Raw genomic sequence first — 26,947 nt, 5'->3', positions numbered from 1 at the left:
TGCATAATAACAACCCTTGTTCGATGATAACAGAAGTTGGTTGACCTTTAAGTTATTGTGAGAGGATCACTGTGGTATAGAGGATACCGAGTTGTTGGATATTTGTGGTGTTATGTGAGAACCATGGGTAAAGGTCAAGCTCCTTGTGGTCATGTAATGATTATTAGGTATTTTTTATACCAAGCTTGATTTGATCCTAAGACGATCGCGAGAGGTCCGAGGTTGGTAAGTGATGCATGTGATGGTTACGAGGTAACCTGAGCATAGTAAGTTGGTGCATGTAGTATCATCATATTCATATGATCGTGCCATGCTAAAATTGTATCATGTTTAGTTGTGCATGCCATGTTGTTCTGTGGGTATCATGCTCATGATTGCTTTAACTTACTAAGTCTATGCTATTGTTTGTCTTGACTACTTTTGGTTATTGTGAGCTTGCAAGTACATTCAATCTACTGACCTGGCGTCTCATGCCAGTTTGCAGGTCATGCCTGGATTGCTTGCTTGTTTGGTGTGGTTACTGTGTTCGTGAGCTAAGATAAACGTTCAAGCTAGATTCCCTGTGGATTGGATTACATCATCACCGTTCGTTCTTCCGCTGCCAATAGAGGTTCCGCTGCCTCGATTTGTTATGCTGCTTGCATAGAGCAACTGTAGTTGGCGTAGTGTTGTCGTGCTGGTGTTACTCGTTAGAATATCGGAGACCTTGTGTAAGTGCATCTAGTGCCACCCCTAGTTGGTTTTGGAGTATTGACGACAAAGTTGGTTGAGGGACTAATGCGTTTGTGAGAATTGCAGGATAACGCAGGTAGTGTCCCTCATTGATTTGGTTTACCTACCGGAGATGACCCCTAAAAATGTATGAAGACATTGAAGACAATGGTGGTATGAGAAGACATTCATATTGAAGACTATGACATGAGAAGACATTGCGTGAAGACTATGGAGCGCGAAGACTGTGGGGTTTCGTTGTTTCCTTTTTCTTCTTTGTTGAGTCATAGGAACCACCGTACTGTTAAGTGGGGTCCAAGTGAACTAAGTCAGAGTGACTGAAGTGATGCTCAACCCAAATCCTATGTCTTCGAGTGAAGACAATGAGAGCAAATCTTATCCAAAGTTGGATGAGTCAGCTTTGCTTGTAGCCCAAGTAAAGTTGTCGCGTGTGTTTGAAATCTGACCGTTGGAACACGTGTCAGTTCCTTAGTGACCCAGGGTCATTTCGGACAAATCAGGTCGGGTTGCCTTGTGGCTATAAATAGCCCACCCCCTACACCATAAATTGGTGGCTGCTTAGAGTTAGTATACGACTTTTGTCATTTAAGAGCAACCCACCTCGAAGCATTTGAGAGAGAGAAATCCTTGCGAGGACAAAGCCCAAACACCCAGAGCCAAAGAGTGTTAGGCATCACTGAAGTCTTTCTGCCTGTGTGACCTGAAGACTTATTACACTTGAGGACTATGCATCCTCCAGCCGGTTAGGCGTCGCATTCTGAGCATCCAAGAGTCATTGTGGATTGCCGGGTGAACAAAGTCTGTGAAGGTTCAGAAGTCTACCTTGAAGACTTACCAGAGTGATTGGGCGAGGACGAAGTGTCCTTAGCTCAAGGGGAATAAGGTGAAGACACGGTCTTCTGAGTTGAATGTCAGCCTCCCTAACCAGACGTACAGTTGTCACAACAACTGGAATTGGTCCAACAAATCCTGTGTCTTCAACAAGTGACTGGTTCTATCTCTTCCCTCCTTTACTTTGAGTTTGTCTTTGTGAAGTCATTGCTTATCTGTCTTATCCGATTGACTTCATTGCTTGACTACTATTGTTGATTGTCTTCATACTATCTTCCATCCTGATCCTACTACCTAGGATCTATTAGTCTTTGTACGTTAACGCTATTGCATACTTGACTATGGCTTGCTTGTTGTAGTTTATCTTCCGCTGCATATCAATTAGGTTATTTCTATTGTTTGTCTTCGAAACTTCCACGTTTTGAAGACTTTGATAAAAATCGCATATTCACCCCCCCCCTCTAGTTGATAACTAGCACTTTCACCTTTTATTCATATTCAGGTTGTAATAGAAAGTTGGTTCGTCCTATGCTAAGCAGTGACGTATTCCAGAAGACTTCATCTCGATCTTTGGGCTGGAATATGGGGCATTCCGGTTTCTCTGAGCCGGGGTGCCACAAGCTTGGTATCAGAGCAGGTCTGGCTGTAGAGCGTCCTACTCCGTTGGAACATTAGAAAATGGTAGTATAGGGTCTGGTTGTTGCCCTTGCTTGCTGCATTTGGTTGTTGCATTTGTTTGCTGCATATAATCTTATTCGGTTACCCCTAACCCCTTTTTCGTCCGTAGATGGCAGTCAACTTGATAACTAGCACTTTCAATTGGTATCAGAGCAAGGTACTCCCTTGTTCTGTGTGATTCGGTTTAACCACCTGGAGTTTAGCTATGTCGACTGCAGGGATAATCAAAGTCTCCGCTGCTTGCCCCGTGTTCGACGGAACAGAATATCCCTACTGGAAGAATAAGATGCGATGCATCTTGAAGCCATTGATGTCAACCTCTGGTATGTCGTCAAGAATGGCGTTCCCAAAACTGGTGAAGGTGTCACCCCTACTGATGTCAAGAAGTTCATTCAACTGGACTCGACTGCAAAGAACATCATCTGTGGTCATCTGACCAAAGGACAGTATGGCCGTGTGAGTGCTCTGGAAACGTCAAACCTAGTCTGGGACTGGCTGTCCAAGGTCAATGAAGGCGTCTCTACACAGAGAGACCAGAGGATCAGTGTTCTTCGCAATCTCTTCAATCGCTTCAAGAGAAACGACAATGAAAATGTCCAGCTCACATTTGATCGCCTCACCGACATCACAAATGAGCTTCAGGCTCTCGGCGCCACTGAGATCACCAAGCATGAAATTGTCAAGACACTGCTGAGATCAGTTGACACCTCCTTTGACACCCTTGCCCTCATGATACAAGAACGTCCTGACTTCAAGACACTCGATCCGTCTGATATACTTGAGAGGCTCAACAAACATGAGTTCCAGCTTTCTGAGAAAAGAGATATCTATGGCCCCAACTATGGCCGAACTTGTGCTTTGAAGGCAAAAGTTGTTTCCTCATCTGAAGAAGAAGAATCTGACTGTGGTTCTGACGATCCTGAAGACATTGGAAGGGATCTTGCTATGCTTGTGAAGAAGTTCCAGAAATTCACCAAGAAGAAGGGCTTCAGAAAGTCTTCACGATCCAGTTCAAGAAATGATGAAGCTTCCACTCAAGACAACAAGAGAACATGTCACAAGTGTAAGAAGCCTGGGCACTACATCTCTGAGTGTCCTCGGTGGGACAACGAGAAGAAGAAGAAGGAGATCAAGGAATATGACTCCGATGACAAGACTAAGAAGAAATCTTCGAAGTCTTCTTCCAAGTCCTCATCAACGTCTTCATCTCACAAGAAGAGCTCATCTGGCAAGGCTCGTGCTTTTGTTGGCAAGGAAATGGATTCAGAGGAGGAGTCTGCTTCTGAGGAGGCAGAGTTGGAATCTGAAGCTGAGTCCGACTCTAGTGTTGCAAGTCTGGCTCTGGCCACAGCCTACGTCGCAAAGTCCATCTTCAACACTGAAGACAATGACTCCCACACCAATGCTGATGATGACAAGGACGATCCTGCTCCCACCTACTGCTTCATGGCATGCAGTGCCAAGGTAAAATCACGCGATGCTTACTTTCAAACATCAAGTGAAGATGACTCTGATTGTGAATCTAAACCTAGCTACAAAACACTTGCTAAAATTGCTACTGAACAACAAAGAGCTATGGAACATACTCAAAAACTGTTAGACAAAAGCGATGACCTGTTGGACGCGGAAATGACACGTTCACAATCCTTAGTTGAAGACATAAAAAATCTTCATGCTAAGTATCAAGAACTTGAAAGTCTTCATGAGACGCTCTCAACCACTTATGAAAATCTCTCCTATGATTATCGTCAAAGAAAGCAAGAGCTTGAGAAATTGAAAGCGACTCATGAAGATCTTCAAAAAGAGAATGAGTCATTTCGCACTCAACAGATCAGTCCCGCTCAAGATGAATTTGAACCACCATGCTTAAAATGCATTGAGCGTGATAACGCTGCCTCTGTTGCTGAATGTTCCACTGCTGCTACTGTTGCTCTGTCTTCAACTACTAATGTGGTAACTAACCCCTCTTCTGAGGATACCACTACTATTGCTGATGAAAACGCTAGGTTGAAGACATTGCTTGAAACAGGGATGTATAAAAGTCTGAAAGGGCATCAGACACTTTGTGATGTCCTCAAAAAGCAGATTCTGAACCGAAACCCTAGGAAAGAGGGTGTTGGGTTCGAGAGGAAAATGAATGCTGATGGTTCCTACTGGAAGCCTGAGCAGTATCCCAAAACCACATGGGTTGCTGCAAAGGAACCTTCACTGGATCCATCCACTTTATCTGGCTTTACCTGTGCTAATCCTATTATCATTGATGAATCCTTTGATGCAAACTATAAACTGTTCAAAAATCAGAATGGTGAAGTGTTTGCCAGGTATATTGGTACTAACTGCAGGAATGGACCGCCAATGAAGAAGATCTGGGTTCCCAAAAGCTGTCTTGAGAATCTTCCTGTGAATGTTGTCATGACACCACCAGGGAAGAAGACAAACCCCAGATCAAAGGCGTCACATGGTCCAACAGCTTCATACGGAAACAGGACTCACCTGAGACACCCTAACGCCAATGTTTTGCAGGGAAATCACACTCAAACTTATGAATATGAGCGTGTGTCTTCAAACCGATATGTTCACAATACTAAGAACTTTTCTGCTTATTCATATGAGTATCATTCATCACCTGCAAGGCTATTTGCTAGGGCTCCAAAGCCAAAATTCTCAGATGCTGCACTTAGACTCATTGCTTCTAAGCCACCCCTAAAGATGTGGGTGGTGAAGAAGAACTAAGTCTCTTTTGTAGAACATGGTCTCCAGCCAGCAATCAAAGGCGTCCGATATTATTGCCGGGGACCTAAAACACAAAGGGACGCATGATAAAATGACTTACTATGTATTCCACATATGAATCGCTTACCTGTCATACTGTGTGCTAACTCTCATCTATGCTGTGATAATCCAAATGTGCATCAAATGCTTATGCTTCACAACATACCTTGTGAAGCCTATCCTCCTAACTGCACTGTAGGGCATGTCACCAAAAGCTTTAGAATAGATTATTGACAGCGGATGCACTAATCATATGACTGGTGATCGAAGTCTTCTCATGGACTCAACCTTACGTCCATCCGACAAGAGTCAAATCACATTTGTTGACACTGGTAAAGGCAAGGTATTGGGTCTAGGTAGAGTTGCAATCTCAAAGGATCAACACATGGATAAAGTGATGCTTGTTGAATCCCTTGGATTCAACTTAATGTCTGTCTCAATGCTTTGTGACTTAAACATGATTGTGATATTTGGAAAATATCGTTGCCTTGTACTAATGGAATCTGACAAGTCTCTAGTCTTTGAAGGGTATAGGAAAGGTGATCTATACATGGTAGATTTCTCAACAGGTCCACAGCTTGCCGTATGTCTTCTTGCAAAAGCTTCAGAATGTTGGCTCTGGCATCGAAGGCTGGGGCACGCTGGCATGAGGAACTTGCACACTCTCATCAAGAAGAAGCATGTCATAGGCATCGAAGGTGTCAAGTTCAGGAAAGATCATTTGTGTGGTGCTTGCGAAGCTGGGAAGATGACAAGGGCCAAGCACCCCTCGAAGACAATCATGACAACATCTCAACCCTTCGAGCTGCTACACATGGACTTATTTGGACCTACTCACTACTCCACCCTCACAACAACGGCGTGTCTCTATGGCTTCGTCATTGTTGATGACTACTCAAGATATACATGGGTGCACATAATTCTCTACAAGACTGAAGTACAAGATGTCTTCAGACGATTTGCCAATCGAGCAATGAACAATTGTGGCGTCAAGATCAAGCATATCAGAAGTGATAATGGCACTGAATTCAAGAACACCGGCCTTGATCTTTATCTGGATACAATGGGAATCACTCATGAATTTTCTGCTCCTTACACACCTCAGCAAATTCGCATTGTTGAGCGCAAGAACAGAACCCTCATTGAGATGGCTCGAACAATGCTCGACGAGTACAAGACACCAAGAAAGTTCTGGCCTGAAGCAATTGATACTGCATGTCACATCATCAACCGTGTTTACATCCACAAGCTTCTGGGCAAAACATCCTATGAGCTCCTTACTGGCAAGAAGCCAAATGTCAGTTACTTCAGAGTCTTTGGTGCTAGGTGCTGGATCAAGGATCCCCATCACAAGTCAAAATTTGAACCCAAAGCTCACGAAGGCTTCATGCTTGCCTATGGAAAGGATTCACACTCCTACAGAGTATTCAACCTCTTCCACTACAAAATTGTTGAAACATTGGATGTGCGATTTGATGAAACCAATGGTTCGCAACAAGAGCTCCTGCCAAGCACACTAGATGAAGCTCCTTCCAGTGAATCTATCAGGCTGATGGGAACTGGTGAAATCATGCCTTCTGAAGCACAGCCTGAAGAGGAACTTATCATCTCTGCACCAAATCAACCTGAAGACAATGCTCAGACCGAAGACAATCCTCCCAATGATGACAATGATCAACAAGAGCAAAGTCTTCGTCATGTTCATCCTCGAGTTACAAATGAAGTGCAAACCGAGAAGATAATTGACAGCATCAATACGCCTGGTCCGCTTACTCGCTCAAGAGCAACACAGTTAGCAAACTTCTGTGGGCACTTTTCATTTGTGTCAATATCAGAACCCAAGAAAGTTGCTGAAGCTTTTATGGAACCTGAATGGATTCAAGCCATGCAAGAAGAACTTCAACAATTCAAGCTGAATAATGTTTGGGAACTTTTCAAGCGACCTGACCCTCGCAAGCATAACATTATTGGAACGAAATGGATATATCGAAACAAGCAAGATGAGCATGGTCAAGTCGTCAGAAACAAAGCACGTCTTGTGGCTCAAGGATATACTCAAGTTGAAGGAATTGACTTCGATGAAACATTTGCTCCTGTTGCTAGGCTTGAAGCTATTCGCATACTGCTAGCCTATGCTAATCATCACAACATCTTGCTATATCAAATGGATGTGAAGAGTGCATTTCTCAATGGCAAGATTGAAGAAGAAGTATATGTCGCTCAACCACCTGGCTTTGAAGATCCAAAACATCCTGATATGGTGCACTGTATGGCCTCAAACAAGCTCCTCGCGCATGGTATGATACGATCAAAGACTTCCTGAAGAGCAAAGACTTCAAACCAGGATCCCTCGATCCCACACTCTTCACGAAGACATATGATGGCGAACTGTTTGTGTGCCAAATATATGTGGATGATATTATCTTCGGCTGCACCAACCAGAAGTATAGTGATGAGTTTGGATACATGATGCAAGAGCAATATCAGATGTCCATGATGGGAGAACTGAAGTTCTTCCTTGGTCTTCAAATTCGTCAGCAAAGCAATGGCATCTTCATATCTCAAGAAAAGTACCTCAAAGATTGTCTGAAGAGGTTTGGAATGGAAGACTGCAAAGGTTATACGACGCCAATGCCAGCCAAACACCACCATGGTCCCGACGACAATGGTAAAGAGTTCGATCAAAAGGTATACCGCTGCATGATTGGTTCTTTACTTTATCTATGTGCATCTAGGCCAGATATTATGCTTAGTGTTTGCATGTGTGCTCGATTCCAAGCGGCACCAAAGGAATCGCATCACTTAGCTGTGAAGCGAATTCTTTGATATTTGGCTTACACCCCAACACTCGGATTATGGTATCCAAAGGGCTCAAGGTTTGACCTAGTTGGATTCTCGGATGCTGATTATGCTGGTGACAAGGTGGATCGCAAGTCAACATCAGGAACATGTCACTTTCTGGGACAATCACTTGTCTGTTGGTCTTCAAAGAAGCAGAACTGTGTATCACTCTCAACTGCTGAATCTAAATACATTGCTGCTGGATCCCGTTATGTCAGCTTCTATGGATGAAGCAAACTCTCAAGGACTATGGCATCAACCTGAAACAAGTACCTCTCTTCTGCGACAATGAAAGTGCCATCAAGATAGCCAACAATCCAGTTCAGTACTCGAAGACAAAGCACATTGAAATTCGTCATCATTTTCTCAGAGATCATGTCATGAAGAAAAATATTGACATCATTCACGTCAACACAGAAGAACAACTGGCAGATATCTTTACAAAGCCCTTGGATGAGAAAAGGTTTTGCAAGTTACGGTGTGAGCTAAATATCTTGGAATCCTCTAATGTCCTATGATCAGGCACACATCCTAACACTTATGCATGTTGATGACTTAGATGTGCAACACACGAAGTAAGGTATATCTTCAATCAATGAAGACTTACACTCTGAGTGTGAATACATTAACATGGAATTTGACTTCGGAGCGCCACGATAATTGTGCGCCGTGTCTGGGTCTAATACTTCCTATACGGTGGGTAACGCCACCACCAAATTTCTCTGTTTGAAGTGTTTCACTCATGGCGTTACTTTTGCAAAGACTTCGCATTTGGTTTGTCTTCCGTTTCAATTTATCTTCATGATTTTCTGCGCTATGATGATTTGATTGCATATATATATATATATACTAGCGTTCTGTCCTCTACAGCATTCACTTATAGCTATGTCTTCAAGTTAAATCTTTTGAATTAAGTGAATGTGATCGGACCCTAACCCCTCTATGCTTTCTATCTCAAACTCTATCTGTTCAAATCATATGCATTCTATTGAAACTGTCGAATGTCTTCTCTGCGTCCTAGTCATCAAAAGACACAGAGACAAACATCAAGTCCTATTTAAATGATTCATCTTTATTGTCGATATCCAGAGAAGCCGGAACGAACATCCGACAAACTTGGCGGGCGTGGGAACGTGGGACAACTCTAAGTATGTTGCATGCTTGCCACGTGTCCCACGGATGTGAACAGACAGGGGCACTTGCGTAATTGTGCTGTGCCGCACACCTACTTATAAATACGTGTCCCCTGCGGTCAAGAAAACCTTCTTCCACCTCTCCACCTCGTCAAAACCCTAGCGCCACCGCCAGCTCTCGACAACGCCGGCGACGAAGCGCTTAGCTGCCGCGACTTCTCCGAAACCGTCCTCACGCCGGCCGCGGACATCGTCCTCTTCGCCGTCGCCGTAGGTGCCCTCCGTCGCCAAGTTAGGGCACGGTGGGCTGAACTGCTCGGTCTCCTATTCATCCCTTCTAGCAGTTCTTCGTGCAGTAATTATAACTCTATTTTTACCACCTTTTTGATCTTCATAGATTCATCCTATTTACCGAAAGTGGTTTCTACCTACTCAATGTTAGATCTATTCTGTCTGCATCTCATTATGCCTAGTCTATTCACTTAGATTTCCTATCTAGTTTGATTCCTCACTTGTACTTATTCACGGATTGGTACAAATTTGGAACCAACTCACCTCATATAAGTGAATGTCTTCGCATCATGAGGTCAATGTATTCAAACTGATTTATATTCTAAATCTTCTGAGAATGCATATGACCTCTTCCCCTTCCCTCGCATCTCTAATGCTGTCACAGGTACATGTCCATGGGAGAATCCCTAGGTTCTCATAGTCTGCATTCGTTTGCATAATTCTTACAGCAACACATTGATTCTCCTGAAGCCAGTTCCTGTCTGACCAGCAAGCGAAAGCCTTTGAAGCCTTTGAACATATTGAAACCGTTCAGTTTGAAGTTCATGGCTACGGAGAAATCTATCAGGAAGGGTGGCAGACAACATCATGGGGGAACTTCAAAGGATCTGCCTGATGATCTGGCAGAAATGTATAAAACAGATCCTGAAGAAGATTACAATCAGCGCAAGACTTGAATCCAATGGATTCGATGCTATTGGGCTGAACAGTGGTACAAGTACAAGTTCGTCACCCAGGAGTACGTAGAGAAAAATGCTATCAAGATCCCTTGGGGTGATATTCTCTATGAAGGCCTTCCCCCCAAGAAAAAAGCTGAAGCCATTGCGCAAGAATTATATCCTTGCATGGTCCGTGGACCACAGCCTGAAGAAGCCGACCCATCATCATTGCTCTGGTGTCGTGACGACAATCTCTTCAAGCGCAACTTCCAGTTTGCTAAGGCTTCGGCAAAGGAAAACAAGAAGTCACGGGGATTAGACTTCAATCCTGGTCCCTCTGCTCCGTGTGATGATGGCACACGTGAAGCTGAAGAAAACAGAATTGGCCCATTTGCAAACCTTGATGGCCTCATCTCCAACATCTTGGTACAAGGTGCCAAAGTGGATCATTCTGACAATGAGGTTGATTCTGATGAATCCCCAGCTCCTCCTCCAAGGCCGCAGAAGCCAAAGAAAATTAAGGCTTCATCATCAGCTGCACCTCCAAAAGCTTCTCGTGTGAAGCCACTGGCCACTGCACCTCCTGAAGCCAGTGTGCAGTCTGAAGATCAATCCCGCATCTCCAAGAAGACGGAGAAGAAAAAGCAACTTGTCAGGCATACTGATCAAGCCTTGACTCCTGCGCCATTCTGCGTGAAGAGCCCATTGATCTGTCCAGTGATGAAGATCTTGCTGATGATGCCCTTGAGCAACTAATAAAGAGCAAGGAAGAAGCAGAAATCTTCAACAACTTGCCTCTCTTTAACGTGGCCATCATCCATAACTTCATTGATGAGTGGTTCGACACCCCCAATCTAAGCTTTGAAGATTTTCAGCTTCCCATTGGCCTCAGCGTCTCTTTCTATGGCGCCATTGCTTCTGAGCTAGCTCTTGCTCAGCGCATCGTTGAGCTGAAGAACAAATTTGATTATGAGAAGGCTCAATTCAAGAAGCATGTGGCGAAGCTCAGTGTTCAAGACATCAGAAACTTCAAGGTCATGCTGCATGAGCTTAAAGAAGCTTTTCTGAAGAAGCGCCAAGAAGCTCAAGGCTCTCGTGAGAGCATGAAGAGTTTGGCTGATAAGTGTGTGCTTGCCTATAATGAGGCTGAGAAGCGCAAGTCACTTGGCCGTCCTGGCATTGACCCCAGGATGGCCGCAAAGAAAAAGAAGAAGCTTCCTGCTGACCAACCTGCACCTTCAAGCCAAGAAGCCCCTCGCATTATCTTCCCGAGCAGCATGACTGGCTTGAAGCCAAAGGTCACCACGACCACTTTAGAACTGAAGAAGACGAGGGCTGCCGAGGCTGAAGCCAGAAAGAGGAAGAACACTGAAGCCTCTGATGCCGCTCCCTCCAAGAAGAAGCGCGAGACCAAGAAGAGTCAGGCTGCTCCCACAGAGCCCCTTGTTGTTGAACCCATCTCAGTGGTTCATCCTTCATCTGCATCCCAAGAACTTCGCATGATTGTTCATGAGCCTGCTTCCACAGAGGCTCCTGAAGCTGAAGATATACCAGCAGCTGAACCCACCGCTGCTGAAGACATTGGTCATCATGACAATGTTGAAGAAGATGAAGTTCTTCCTCAGATCGAATATAATGTGGTATCATCGCCTGTTCGTACGAACAGCGAAAACATCAGCATTGGTCATCCTCTGACGCCAATTGCTCAGGATGCATCGTGGGCTGATCACCCACAGCAACAAGACTCCCCCAGTACTCCCCAACAACAACAAACCACACCATCCGTCCAAGTTGAAGAGGATGAGGACCTGCCCACTCCATCTCCAAAGGCGTCGCCTGTACTACAAAGGCTTCGCAAAGGACCAAGGCCTCAAGTCCCTCTTCCGAGCGTTCCAGAAGGAGAAGTGCACCATCAACCTGTTGCACGTCAAGTGTTCTCTGAAGCCACTCCAACTGTGAATGTCTCTGTGTCTGAAGCACAAGCTACTGAAGACAATCCGGCTGCATCAGCCGATGAGGAACATCAAGAAGAACGTGTCCAAACTCCCCCCATGCCTGAAGAAACAGTTCATGAAGTGAACGTGTCTGTGCCTGACCCTCCAGCTCCTCAAGTGGAGGTTGAAAATCCTGAAGCTACCACAACCAACGCAAGTGAAGCCAATGACATTCTCATGGATGAAGCTAATGTGGAGCTTGAACCAACCAGTGTGCCTGAAGCTAATGAGGCCACTGCACCTGAAGCTAATGAGGCAACTGCTCCTGAAGCACCTGTTGTGCAGCCTGAAGCCTCAGTTGCTGCCACTGCTCCTGTTCCGCCACCACGGCCCTATTAAATCGAGAAAGCATACAACCATGGCGAGCTAATCACAGTAAGATGGCCCGTTCTGGTCCCTCCGCCTAATGTCTCTGGTCCTCAATTTGGCTATCACATTGAGCATAGGCCTTAGGTCCAGAAGCCCAAGCCAAGACTGCCAAGGTTTCCAGGTACTGCAAACTCACCAGGGTCTTTCAATGCGAATGGCTTCAAGAGCCACAACACATTCTTTGACAGCTCGAAGAACCCCTACACGAAGCCAAGAATATCATCAGATCGGTTCTGGAGTCATCAGCAGCGAAGCTATTACTCCTGTGTTCTGTATGATCAAGGGCGCATTTTCCCTCATATGCGCCTCGACACTGAAGCCATTACTGGACTGCCCTGCTTAGAAGAAGCACTTTACTGCTTTCGTGATGCTGGGCTGCTCAGTTTTGTCACAGATAAAGAACACTGGAATGAAGAGCTATTGCTTCAATTTTATGCTACTCTGCACATTCGCGGCTACAACAGAGATATCAAGACATGGATTCTAGAGTGGATGACGGGAAATGTTCATCATGAAGCCAAAGCTCTCGACATCATTGAGCTTACAGGCCTATCCACTCCCTGAGAACTCTATGAACCTGGTTGTCAAAATCACCGCAATGCTTTGGAAAGCATCTTCCATAAGCCTGAACCCAATATGAGTCAGATGTTGAGCATGATGAAGCCTTTGCCACGTGATGCTGAATATCCAACAGAGTTCTTTGTTGAAGACCTTGAGTATCTGCTATGCACCATATATCACATCATCAGGCGAACTCTATGGCCTATCAAAGGACATTCATCAGCGGAAAAGCTTGAAGGAGCTATGAAGACTTTGGTCTTCTACATCCTCAATGGCATCAACTTCAATGCGCAAGACTTCTTCATCAGGCAACTGGCTGCATCTGGATCTGATCTGTTTGGTCTGAAGTTTTATGCTCCATGGGTCATGCGCCTCATCAAGCGACACTCATCTATCAACTATCAACCTTCTGCTCGCAATCATGTGATTTTTCTACCAGAGGTTGATATGTCAGTTGAAGCTATATACCCTGAACCTGCCAAGAAGCCTCTTTGTCTTCAGAATGCCGAGCACCAAAGCTTCACTCAACCCATTGAAGGTGTTCAAGCAGCAACACGAACCTATCCATTGGATGGAAATACTCGTCTGCCTCATCGAGCACCTACTGAAGCCACTGAAAGCACCATTGCCCAAAGGCCTCAGAAGCGTTCTCGCGTTCTCAACGACCGAGAACTTCTTGTGGCCCTTCATCAGAAACAGGATAAACATCACTTTTGGCTCAAAAGACAGATGCAAAGCCTCTTGGTGGATGTCAATCGCATTCATAACCTTGCCACCGAGAATGCCTTTGTTGCTCATGAAACTTGCCGGCGATCATGGAAGAGCCTGACCCTGCTTAGTGCTGAAGCAGATCTTCAAGACGATGGCTTCAATGAACGATTCCAGTTTGACTCCACTCCTCCACGGACTGATGTCCTACGTCGTACTCCATCTCTTGAAGACTCTGAATATTCTTCCTCCGCGACAACTGTCAATGCCAGAGTGATCGATGATGAAGATGATGCTACTTCACCACCTCCTACTTCTGCACGCATCAACACTGCACCAAGTTCGTCTGCACCGCCAAACGACAACGACAACCCTGCTGCTTCAACTACTCCTCATGAGGACGAGTAGATGCTCTATGTCTTCAAACCTTTTTGGTCATTACTGACAAAAGGGGGAGAAGCATATGAGTTTGTTAGTCTTCAAGCGGGTTCATATGGGCGGTTGCATTATATTTTTGCCTCGTGCTTACAACTCTTGCTTTTTAAAACATTTGGTTCTTTGAGTTGTAACACCTAAACTTGATGGTCATCTGCTACTTATTTGCTTTACTGCGATGCGATGATAAATTCCGCATGTGCGATGATAACTTCCGCACTTAGATCATCCTGCAGACGTCCATTTTTCATTATGCATGTCATCCTATATGCTATATCATTTCATGCATGATGAATTATCTTCATAAGTTGAAGTGGATCTCCACAAGTACAACCTGCCATGTGCATTTACATTCCAAAAGCAAAATTACTTATATGCACATCTTCAGGGGGAGCCCTTGCTACTTATGAAGACAATTTCCTATCCTTTACAATTTCACATACTTTATCCCCGTTGAAAACTTCAACCAGTTTGTCATCAATCACCAAAAAGGGGGAGATTGTAAGTGCATCTAGTGCCACCCCTAGTTGGTTTTGGAGTATTGACGACAAAGTTGGTTGAGGGACTAATGCGTTTGTGAGAATTGCAGGATAACGCAGGTAGTGTCCCTCATTGATTCGGTTTACCTACCGGAGATGACCCCCTAAAAATGTATGAAGACATTGAAGACAATGGTGGTATGAGAAGATATTCATATTGAAGACTATGACATGAGAAGACATTGCGTGAAGACTATGGAGCGCGAAGACTGTGTGGTTTCGTTATTTCCTTTTTCTTCTTTGTTGAGTCATAGGAACCATTGTACTGTTAAGTGGGGTCCAAGTGAACTAAGTCAGAGTGACTGAAGTGATGCTCAACCCAAATCCTATGTCTTCGAGCGAAGACAATGAGAGCAAATCTTATCCAAAGTTGGATGAGTCAGCTTTGCTTGTAGCCCAAGTAAAGTTATCGCGTGTGTTTGAAATCTGACCGTTGGAACACGTGTCAGTTCCTTAGTGACCCAGGGTCATTTCGGACAAATCAGGTCGGGTTGTCTTGTGGCTATAAATAGCCCACCCCCTACACCATAAATTGGTGGCTGCTTAGAGTTAGTATACGGCTTGTGTCGTTTAAGAGCAACCCACCTCGAAGCATTTGAGAGAGAGAAATCCTTGCGAGGACAAAGCCCAAACACCCAGAGCCAAAGAGTGTTAGGCATCACTGAAGTCTTTCTGTCTGTGTGACCTGAAGACTTATTACACTTGAGGACTGTGCATCCTCCAGCCGGTTAGGCGTCGCATTCTGAGCATCCAAGAGTCATTGTGGATTGCCGGGTGAACGAAGTCTGTGAAGGTTCAAAAGTCTACCTTGAAGACTTACCAGAGTGATTGGGCGAGGACTAAGTGTCCTTAGCTCAAGGGGAATAAGGTGAAGACACGGTCTTCTGAGTTGAATCTCAGCCTCCCTAACCAGACGTACAGTTGTCACAGCAACTGGAACTGGTCCAACAAATCATGTGTCTTCAACAAGTGACTGGTTCTATCTCTTCCCTCCTTTACTTTGAGTTTGTCTTTGTGAAGTCATTGCTTATCTGTCTTATCCGATTGACTTCATTGCTTGACTACTATTGTTGATTGGCTTCATACTATCTTCCATCCTGATCCTACTACCTAGCTGCTATTAGTCTTCGTACGTTAACGCTATTGCATACTTGACTATGGCTTGCTTGTTGTAGTTTATCTTCCGCTGCATATCAATTAGGTTATTTCTATTGTTTGTCTTCGAAACTTCCACGTTTTGAAGACTTTGATAAAAATCGCCTATTCACCCCCCCTCTAGTCGATAACTAGCACTTTCACCTTGTATTCATATTCAGGTTGTAATAGAAAGTTGGTTCGTCCTATGCTAAGCAGTGACGTGTTCCAGAAGACTTCATCTCGATCTTTGGGCTGGAATATGGGGCATTCCGGTTTCTCTGAGCCGGGGTGCCACAGGCTTGGTATCAGAGCAGGTCTGGCTGTAGAGCGTCCTACTCCGTTGGAACATTAGAAAATGGTAGTATAGGGTCTGGTTGTTGCCCTTGCTTGCTGCATTTGGTTGTTGCATTTGTTTGTTGCATATAATCTTATTCGGTTACCCCTAACCCCTTTTTCGTCCGTAGATGGCAGTCAGCTTCCATGAGTTCAGTGCCCTCCCCAGAGCTCCCGGTGCTGTTCCTAATGCATTCAATCCAGTCCTGCACCTCTCAGCTTTGCCTCCCTCCTTGGTGACATGTGGCGTAGCATTTATCGCCATGGAGATGCACCCCATTATCAAGTGTTCCAGTTTCCTGCCAGAGGAAGAATTCTAGAGTATGTTGCTCATGTCCATCTGTCAGCCCCGATTCCTATTGGTAAGCACAACTACAGTTTCCATGGTGGTTACGGTGCTACCCCCGAGCAGGCCGTTCACCTTGCTGCAATGGCAGCAATCATCAGTCTTCGTCGTCAAGAGAGCATGGTGCAAGAGAACCGTGCTTATCAATACTATCCCACCATCATCGAGAATCCTAGGCGGATCCAGTTTTCGTCTATCAAGCGTCAAGATGACCCGTCTATCATCGTCATGTCCCGCTACATGACGGCTGAGTGTCTTCTTATTTCCGAGTTAGTCCGAGACGCCATTCGAACCAGGAGATTGCTTGATGCCACCCTACCTCAATCTCCGCCAGCTTCACCAACCCCTCCGCCTCTTCCATCCAGAGTTTCAGAGTCAACAGTTCCACTCGCTACTCCCTTAGCTTCTGTGTCTGCTCCCAAGCATTTGCTCAAGCATAGGGTGTAGGCATTCGTTTGGTGCATGTGCATCTGCTGTAGTATCACTGCTTGTGTGTGCTTGTGTGTGTTCCTGTATGGATCAGTTTTGTAGCTTTTTTTTTGTGTGCTTTATTGCAATTTATCATTTTCTCATGCTTCTTTGTTTTGAATCTTTGGTATTACCCCCTTACAGAAATTGTTAATCAACCGACACCAGATTAGAAGAAGCCATGAGAAGTCCAGATATACACCAAGGAACTCAGTAAAAAGCAATGATATTTTCAACTAACATCATTATATCGCACACATCCGGTCTGAATACAAGTTATATTCTGCTCAGATTTTCAGTAACTAGTACCCCTCAGAGATACACCTTTATTACAGAAATGATTAAACCAGTAGGGGAACAACAATTGGATCCAAGTCCAATAGTGCATTCCAAGTCAAAGGTATGGTTCATACACAATGATTGATTCTTCCACGAGTTAGATTTGAAGCATACGACACCCAGAGGTCCGTCCGAATATGCAATGAATTCAGCAAGAAGGATGATCAGACAATTCTTGTCATACAAATTATCAGCAGCCAGAATGACAAGAATATAAATAATTCGTTCACAAAAAAATCAGTCCATTCCTTCCCAACAATTTATCAGCAAAGCATACAAGACACAATTCACCAGTCTGCATCAAAAAGGTATGAATGGATTCCAGTGCAAGATCTTCATTCATTTCAATTGGATACTTCAAAAGCTTCTGGCATAAGGTAGCTAGTCTTCCCTAGTAAGTCTTTAAGGGGGGAAGCTTATAAGGTACGCTACCTAGCCTTCCTCAGCAAGATATCCTTAGAAAGCTTCAAGCACAAGCTATCCAGTCTTCCGCAGCACGATACCCCGATGGCTTCCGACACAAGCTGCCCAGTCTTCTTCTGTATGACACTAATACAAGAAGATAAACAATGGGTTGTCAGCATATGGCAGTATTTCCAAGTGGTAGATCTGCAGTAGTTAAGTCAGAACCAAGGCATACCTCAAGGATCAGATATTGGTTAATACAGTGAGAATACTTTCAAGTTCATGCAAGTCCCTGGCACAAGGAAAAATTCACGGTACGCATCCAACAACCTCACTAGATATGCAAGAGAAGAAAAACTAGTGGGTGATTCAAGAATCGACAAGTCTTGAAGAAAGACAGCAATGAGAAAACATCTTGACAGTAATTATCCAGGACAGGTTCCCCGGACATCTAACAAGGTGATGTTGTTAATCATGTCACTGACTAGCATAGTCAACAACAGTAATGAGATCCATACAATCACATGTGAACCAAATAAATATCCCGAGACTCAAGGCATGAACAAGACCAAGGTATGGTTGCACGATAATTGCACATGACAATACTCATGGCCGCGAAAATAATCAAGGATATATAAGGCACCGCTCTTTCGGTTAAGCATCCAGACTAAGAAAATAATAATGAAAGAGCAAGACCAACCATAGAGGTATGCCGGTTATTGTGAAAAAAGTGGTATGTATGGCCAAGACAGCCTGATATTTCATATCAAATACCAAGTGAAGATACGCTTGAGAAGTCTACTTCATTGCAGTAAGTCTACTTCATTGCGATAAGGACCTCACATCAAGGCAACCAGCTCAGTCCCCATTAGGCTCAGAACTATCAGCATTGAATAACCCAGTCTATTAGGAACGACCCAAGGACAGTTAAATATATTGACCTTAGTAACTATGCTAAAGCATCACACAGACTCTTATCTCCATGGATATACCGGCAAAATGTAGAATCAGTGTGAGAGCACATGCCTTGAGGATTGTTATCTCTCGTGTATGGGAAGCAATTACAAAATAGCCTGCCGTGAATGGGATTCTTTGCTAAGATCACCGCCAGTCAAATCTGCAAATGTTAACAGCAGGAGATGGTGCACTTTCCTATCAGTCACGACAAGCGACAGTCAAACTTTTGGTACAGATTGGATATGAAAGACAGTGAAGTTAGGCAAGATAAGTCGGAAAACTCCTGCAAGAAGTCAGAATCCATCAGAAAGACAAGTATGATTCCTATCACTACTTTGAACCCAGAAGGTATGCATATATTCAAGCAGTCTGATATCTGGATAGAAGAGATTCCTAGTTCCATGGGAAGATGTGTTCCCCAACCCCATGGAATATTCTCGGTACTCGATATCGAAATGACATCTCTAGCAAAGATCAGTATCGAGAAGGACACCTATGTCAGTAATGATAATCTTTCAGACCTCAGCTAAGCCAGCAGATATGGAGGAAAAATTTGAGATAATATGAACAGGAACATATGAGGTAAGTCTTGTCAGAATGTCAGATACGATGAAGCAAACCACCCCAGATCAAGGCAGTCAGTCAGATTCAATTCAATGGGAATATTATATGAGAATCAATAAAAGAAATCCGAGTTGGAAATGGTTTCTTCAAGTCGGAAAAATTATTTATCCCTGAGCAACCAAATCTCGAGGAGGAGATTTCTTTAAGGGGGGAAGGTTTGTAACATACTGGATTTTGCCCTTTTTCTTTTTTGATGATTTTCTTGGATTTATTGTTTTGATTTGCTTTTCTGTGGCTATGTGGTTCCAAAACTTGGGAAGATCATGTCTTCCTAGGTCTTATAGTGGCTTGTCATGCCCAAAACTATCCCTAGCTCAAGTCATTTTCATCCTAGCCCAAATCCCAATATTCTTTTATTGGGAATATTCCTTTTCTGCTAAAGGAATAACCATTTAAACCCTAGGTTGTGAAGCGACCTATATGTCTGTCACTCCAAAAATTCCCAAATAACTCTCATAAATGTGTTGCGCCATATCTTGCTCAAATATGGATAAACTTTTCATTGTCATGTTCAAAATAATCCTCCAATAATTATTTTCCTATTCTGCCCTAAATGGCACTTTGCAAAGCAAGTGCTATTTACCTCTGCCCAATTGACCCCAAAACGTTTGGACATCTTTTCCTGTCCATATCATTGCACCGTGCCAAAATTCAACTTAGCTTGCTTAGTAAATATTCCTGAGCAATTTTTCAAAGTTCCTGTCTAAGGAAAGACATTGTGAAGGAAGTGCTAGCTAGGCATATCGAAATGAGTTGAAATTTTGCAAGGTCCTTCATATGATCAGATCATCACTCTCCACCAAATTTGAGCTCATGTAAATTAATTACATGAGCCCAGCTCCAAATCTTGGTTTCTAGTCAGATTTTCAGTTTGTGAAGCACCTATATTTTATATTTCTTCATTTCAGCTAAAAAATTTCTAGGGCATTTGATAGAGGCAAAGTGATGCGGAGCATCCTTCCATCATCCCCATGGACTCTACAACAACGCATCCAACCCCTCAAGGACCCATGACTCGAGCACGTGCAAGAGCTCTTGAAACCGAGGTGACATCACTCCTCTCACAATTCCCTTTCGATTCACATGAGACATGGTTACTACCTCAAACGGAAACGCTATGCATACTCAGGTACCAAGGAGTTCACCGTGAAGAAGCTAGGAAGCAAGGAGAACCGGAAGCGGAAGACATGCATGAAGACAGAGAGGAAAAAGCACCAAGGACCAGTGTGGCCGGACGATCCGGACGGCGGCCCGGACGATCCGGACAGAGCCCAGACGATCCGGACCCCGGCCCGGACGATCCGGACCCCGGCCCGGACGATCCGGCTAAATCGACCGAAGACTACAGAAGCCTCCCCCCTGAAGCCGGATCATCCGGACCCTGCCCGGACGTCCGGACCGCCGGCCGGACATCCGGCCCTGCGCCTCCACCAGCCGAGTCTCCGGATCATCCGGGCCTCCACCCGGATCATCCGGACCAGCCCGGATCATCCGGCTCCGGACCCGGATCATCCGGCCAGCGCCTGTGTGCGCGTGTTGGGCTGAGCCCATGTACCCCTTCGCCCCCTAGCCTATAAATAGGACTCCTCCTCCTCCTTTTGAGACTTAGCATTGGATTAGCTCATGTTTGTGTGAGAGCCTTTGCTCATCCACTTGGATACTTCTCCTCGGAGATCAGGACCTCTCTGGAGAAGATCCCCCAAGCGGATTCAAGACCCCTCTTTAGGGAAGAACATCAAGGCCTCCTCTTGGAGAAGAACGATTCCGTTGTATCCTTTCCCTTTGTTGATTGTGGATCACATGTTACTCTATGTGTGTGGTGATCTAGCACTTGTGTGATCGATTCCTTGTTGGTTGAGTGATTCTCTCTCGTTTTCCCCGTGTTTTCCCTTTGTGCTTCCGTGTGTTCTTCGTGATTCCCCGTAGGATCCACTCCAAACGTGAAAGATCGACGCTATAGGGTTCCACCGTACATCATCCTTGTATCATGAGCCACGTTGATCATGTTTTTGGAGCCCCTACCCCTCTTTTTCTAGCTTGATTTTGTTGTTTTCGTCCTAAATCCGAAAATCCCCACCAAAAATAACCCCAAATTTTTTTGTGATTTGTTAGTTTTGATGATGTTTTGTTGATTTTGATCCGTGGATTCGGTGTGTAACTCGTGGATCTTGTTTTTCCCCACCTTCTCCACCTAGAAATCAATCCAAAATCCGCGAAATCATCAAATTTCTCCCCGTTTTCGTGTTCTTCCCGAGCAGTTCCCGACCAAGATTGACCTGCCCGGATCATCCGGACCTCGACCCGGATCATCCGGACACGCCCGGATCATCCGACTCCTGGCCCGGATCATCCGGCTTCCTCTGCCGAAACTGCAGTTTTGCAGTCCTCCTCCACCACCCCAACCACCACCACTTCCACCTGCCAAACCCCAGCAACACAACCTCCGTACTACCATTCGACTTTGGGTTCGACAATTTGAGTGATATTTCCGTGTCCTTTTGTGTTTCGGCTATTTAGGCGCGGTGCGACATCAACAACTACCGCTCATTTTCGTCGACTACTCATCTTCGCTACGGACGGTAACTTCGACGACATCTTTGTCATACCTTGCAATTGCATTGATAACCATCATATACCATCTTTTGCGTTGCTTACCCATCGAGACTAGCCATTGAGTATTGCCGGCAACGTGACTTGTGCACATTAGTAAGCATACCCCATATCATACATATCATCGTGGTGCATATCTCGGAATCAACTTGTGTGTCACAAAGTTGTCATCGCATACACAATTGCTATCTTGGTTCGTGAAGTTTGCATAAGAAAAGAGCTCACAAGAGAAAGAGCCACTCAAGCTTTTAAGCAAAGAGGAAAGATAAGCAAAGAGCTTATGAACAAGAAGCATAGCATCATACAACATTAAGATTGTCATATAAGATCATTGCAGCGAAATACCATACATATAGCATACTTGGGATAGAGACCGTTGCATTTTTGCCTAGTAGGTTGTGCACAAGCTCCATATCCGCCTATTGTGCAATCGTGCTAGCGTCTCTCTAGTATTGTGCAACAAGAGCATTTTCGTGGATTCCACATTTTGGCTCACTTTTGGTTTGCACAATCCCATTTATCTATTTGCGTGTGTGTTTCCGTGTGCCACTACTTGCTTGGTCTACTTGTTACATTTGCGAATCTGCGAATCCTTTTCAACATTTTTGAGTCAAGCTAACAATTGCAATCAATTTTGTGCCACCATCCTAACCAAGCTCCACCAAAAGCTTTTACTTGTGTAGGTGTGAGAATCGACAAGGATTGGTACCAATAGTGCTATTTCATTGTCCACATTTGAGTGAACTTGATTCATCTTCAACTTAGGTCAAAGGTACATTGGTATTAGTTCTTATCCTTCTACCACTCACAATTTTACTTGGTATGATGGATAGGCCAAGTTCTTCTACAAATCCACCTCTCATCAAGAACGGCGACGACATGTCATCATTCGTCACAAAGAGCCACCTCTTTGGTGCTCAAAGGGCGTTACACCAAGAGCAACAAGCTATGAGCGACCGCATCGACAACCTCGCCACCGACTTGCGACTCTCCGAGCAATGTACAAGAGACTACTTCGACGACAAGTTCGACTCTCACAAGAAAGAAAATGATGCAAGAATGGACGAGATCCGCGCCTTGATGAGGAACCGGCATCATTCCACTTCTTCCTCCTCAAGACAGAGCCGCTCGAGTCGACACCCTGATGACACCTTCTCCGGCTCAAGTACACCGTCATCGACCATTCTTCGACGAGCCGCGCGTCAAGACCGTCATGCATCTCGGAACCCACTACAAGACAAGCATCCACAAGAGCAAGTCGATGAGCAAGTCCCTCGTCCTCCATCAAACCAAGTGGCTTTTGCTCAAGCTCAAGAACGACAACGACTACGGCGACAAGAAGAAGAACAAGACGCCGAGGCTCAACGTCTTCAACAACAACAACGAGAAGCGCAAGAGCTTGAGGCGCAACGTGCCCTTCAAGAATCAAGTCGAGCCATCGCCAACCGCAATCGCGAACGGCGCAATCAAGAGGAAGCCCTTCGAGAAGAAATCCAAGAGAGGAACTACCATCCGCGTGCGCAACGGCAAGCTCCACAAGCCCCTCCTCAAGCTCGTCAAGCTCCCCTTCAACCTCAAGTTCAACAAGAGCAAGTTGATCATGGACTTCCTCCGCGCCAAGAGCAACATGAGGATGACTACCCTCCACGCCAAGGACGTCATCATCACCATCGCCAACAACACAATGAAGAGCAACGCTATGGCAAGCTCAAGTTCACAATGCCCAAGTTCAAGGGAAGCAATGATCCGGAAGAGTACCTCTCATGGGCATTGAAGGTCGACAAAATCTTTCGTTTGCACAACTATGAGGAAGAGAAGAAGATCGCTATGGCATCACTTGAGTTCCAAGACTATGTGCTCATATGGTGGGAACAAGTCCTTGAACGCCGGGAAGCAAGAGGTGAACCTCCAATCACCACTTGGGCTCAAATGAAGGATATCATGCGAGCACGTTTTGTGCCAACTTACTACAACCGCGATCTCTTCAAGAAGCTACAACTCCTCAAGCAAGGAACAAAGAGTGTTGAAGAATACTACAAGGAAATGGAGATTGCCATGAGTCAAGCCAATGTCACGGAAGATGATGAGCAAACAATGGCACGATTCTTGAATGGACTCAATTATCCCATCAAGAAGATCGCCGACTTCCAACCCTACTCCAACCTCATTGAGCTCGTGCATCAAGCTACAAAGGCGGAACGTCAAGTGCAAGATGACTTCAAGTATGCCAAGTACTCCTACAAGACACACGGCTTCTCCAACAACCAAGCTTCAACAACTCCTCCAACTTCGACATCAACCAAACCTTCTCCAAGCAACGACGACAAGTCAAGTTACAAGAAAACTTCCACAAGTTCAAGTCGTCTTCCTCCTACTACAAGCAACTTCAAGCCGCGTGCTTCATCATCTACTCCGACCGATGAGACCATCAAAACAAGCTCCTTCAAGTGTTTCACTTGCGGCGGCCGAGGCCACAAGTCCTATGAATGCACCAACAAGCGCACCATGATCCTCAACGACGACGGCACCTACGACTCAATGAGTGAAGATGAAATGGAAGCCATTGAGAAAGTGGCCATGCACCGGCACGTGAATGAGGATGAAGATGATCAAGTCTTTTGTGATGAGGATTCGAGCCCCGCTCTCGTTGTCTCCAAAGTCTTGACACTTCAACATCAACAAGAAGAAGACCAAAGATGCCACATCTTCCACACTAAGGCCGGCATCAAGGGAAGGTCCGTCAAGGTCATCATCGATGGAGGTAGTTGCCACAACTTGGCAAGTGAAGAACTATGCTCCAAGCTTCAATTGATCAAGAAGAAGCACCCGCACCCCTACAAGGTTCAATGGCTAAGTGACTCCGGCACTATACGAGTCGAGCATACGGTCCAAGTCTCTTTCCAAATAGGTGCTTATGAAGACACTTTGGAATGTGATGTGGTCCCAATGACCGTTTGCCACCTCCTTCTTGGTCGACCATGGCAATTCGACCGTGGTGTCATCCACAATGGGCGAACCAATCACTATAGCTTCAACATGAAAGGGAAGGAGTATGTGCTACGACCTATGTCTCCTAGTCAAGTGATAGCCGACAAGCAAGCCACCCACCATGGAGAGAAGAGTGAGAAAGTCACCCACCCAAAAGTGAGTGAGAGCCACAAGCCAAATATGAGCGCCTCTTCGCCTAGAGAGAAAAACCTCATCCTATTTGCCACCAAAAGTGAGATAAGAGAAGTGTGTGAGAACCCATCGAGTGTGATGCACTTTGTCCTTGTGTGCAAGGATGGAGAACCAAAAACTAACACTTCTCACGAGCTACCTTTAGTGTTTCAATCTCTTTTGCAGGAATTCCAAGATGTTTTCCCCGATGAGCTACCTCCGGGTCTACCTCCTCTACGAGGAATTGAGCATCGAATCGACCTCATCTCCGGAGCGCCACTTCCAAACAAAGCTCCATACCGTGTCAATCCCGAAGAAACCAAGGAGATTCAACGGCAAGTACAACAACTCATCAACAACGGTCATTCTTCTCTTCGTTTGCTACTTTTGCAAGAGGCTCATGGAGGTGGACTCATGGGACACTTTGGACGCGACAAGACTTTCGCCACGCTCTCCAAGAACTACTTTTGGCCAAAGATGTTCCGCGACGTCTCACGCTTCACCACACGATGCTCTACATGTCGCAAAGCTAAGTCAAAAGCTCAATCCCATGGTCTTTACATGCCACTTCCTATTCCTTATCAACCTTGGGAAGACATTAGCATGGATTTTGTACTTGGTTTGCCTAGAACTCAAAATGGAAAGGATTCCGTTTTTGTTGTCTTGGATAGATTTTCTAAGATGGCACATTTCATTCCTTGCAACAAGGTAGACGATGCTTCACATATTGCAAATCTCTTTTGTAGGGAAATCTTGCGCCTCCATGGAGTACCAAAGACAATCGTCTCCGACTGCGACGTCAAGTTCTTGAGTTACTTTTGGAAGACTCTATGCGCCAAGCTCGGAATCAAGATCCTGTTCTCATCCGCATACCATCCTCAAACCGACGGCCAAACGGAGGTGATGAACCGGACTCTCTCCACTCTACTTCGCGTGTTAATCAAGAAGAACATCAAGGAGTGGGAGGCGTGTCTACCCATTGCCGAGTACGCCTACAACCGCGCAAGACATACGACTACCGGCAAGTCCCCCTTCGAGGTCGTCTACGGCTTCAACCCATTGTCCCCATTGGACATCCTACCTCTTCCTCTACAAGAGCGCACCAATCTCGACGCAAGTGCCCGTGCAAGCTACATCAAGAAGATGCATGAAGATACAAGAAACACCATCGAGCACCAAGTACAACGACTAGCGACCAAGCTCAACATCAACAAGCAACCCATGATCTTCAACATAGGCGATCTCGTGTGGCTACACCTTCGCAAGGAACGCTTCCCCAACGAACGCAAGTCCAAACTACTACCTCGAGCCGATGGACCCTTCAAGGTGTTAGCACGCTACAACAACAACGCCTACAAGCTCGACCTACCAAGCAACAAGTACAACGTGAGCGACACCTTCAACGTCAAAGACCTCTCGCCTTTCCATGGTGATGAAGATCTAGATCCGAGGTCGGATCCTTTCAAAGGGAGGGGATATGATGCGGAGCATCCTTCCATCATCCCCATGGACTCTACAGCAACACATCCAACCCCTCAAGGACCCATGACTCGAGCACGTGCAAGAGCTCTTGAAACCGAGGTGACATCACTCCTCTCACAATTCCCTTTCGATTCACATGAGACATGGTTACTACCTCAAACGGAAACGCTATGCATACTCAGGTACCAAGGAGTTCACCGTAAAGAAGCTAGGAAGCAAGGAGAACCGGAAGCGGAAGACATGCATGAAGACGGAGAGGAAAAAGCACCAAGGACCAGGGTGGTCGGACGATCCGGACGGCGGCCCGGACGATCCGGACAGAGCCCGGACGATCCGGACCCCGGCCCGGACGATCCGGCTAAATCGACCGTAGACTACAGAAGCCTCCCCCCTGAAGCCGGATCATCCGGACCCCGTCCCGGATCATCCGGACCCTGCCCGGACGTCCGGACCGCCAGCCGGACATCCGGCCCTGCGCCTCCACCAGCCGAGTCTCCGGATCATTCGGGCCTCTACCCGGATCATCCGGACCAGCCCGGATCAT

The sequence above is a fragment of the Triticum aestivum genome, chromosome 3B (assembly GCF_018294505.1).
Source record: "Triticum aestivum cultivar Chinese Spring chromosome 3B, IWGSC CS RefSeq v2.1, whole genome shotgun sequence".
Taxonomy (NCBI): domain Eukaryota; kingdom Viridiplantae; phylum Streptophyta; class Magnoliopsida; order Poales; family Poaceae; genus Triticum; species Triticum aestivum.
Note: the sequence above shows the minus strand (reverse complement) of the source record.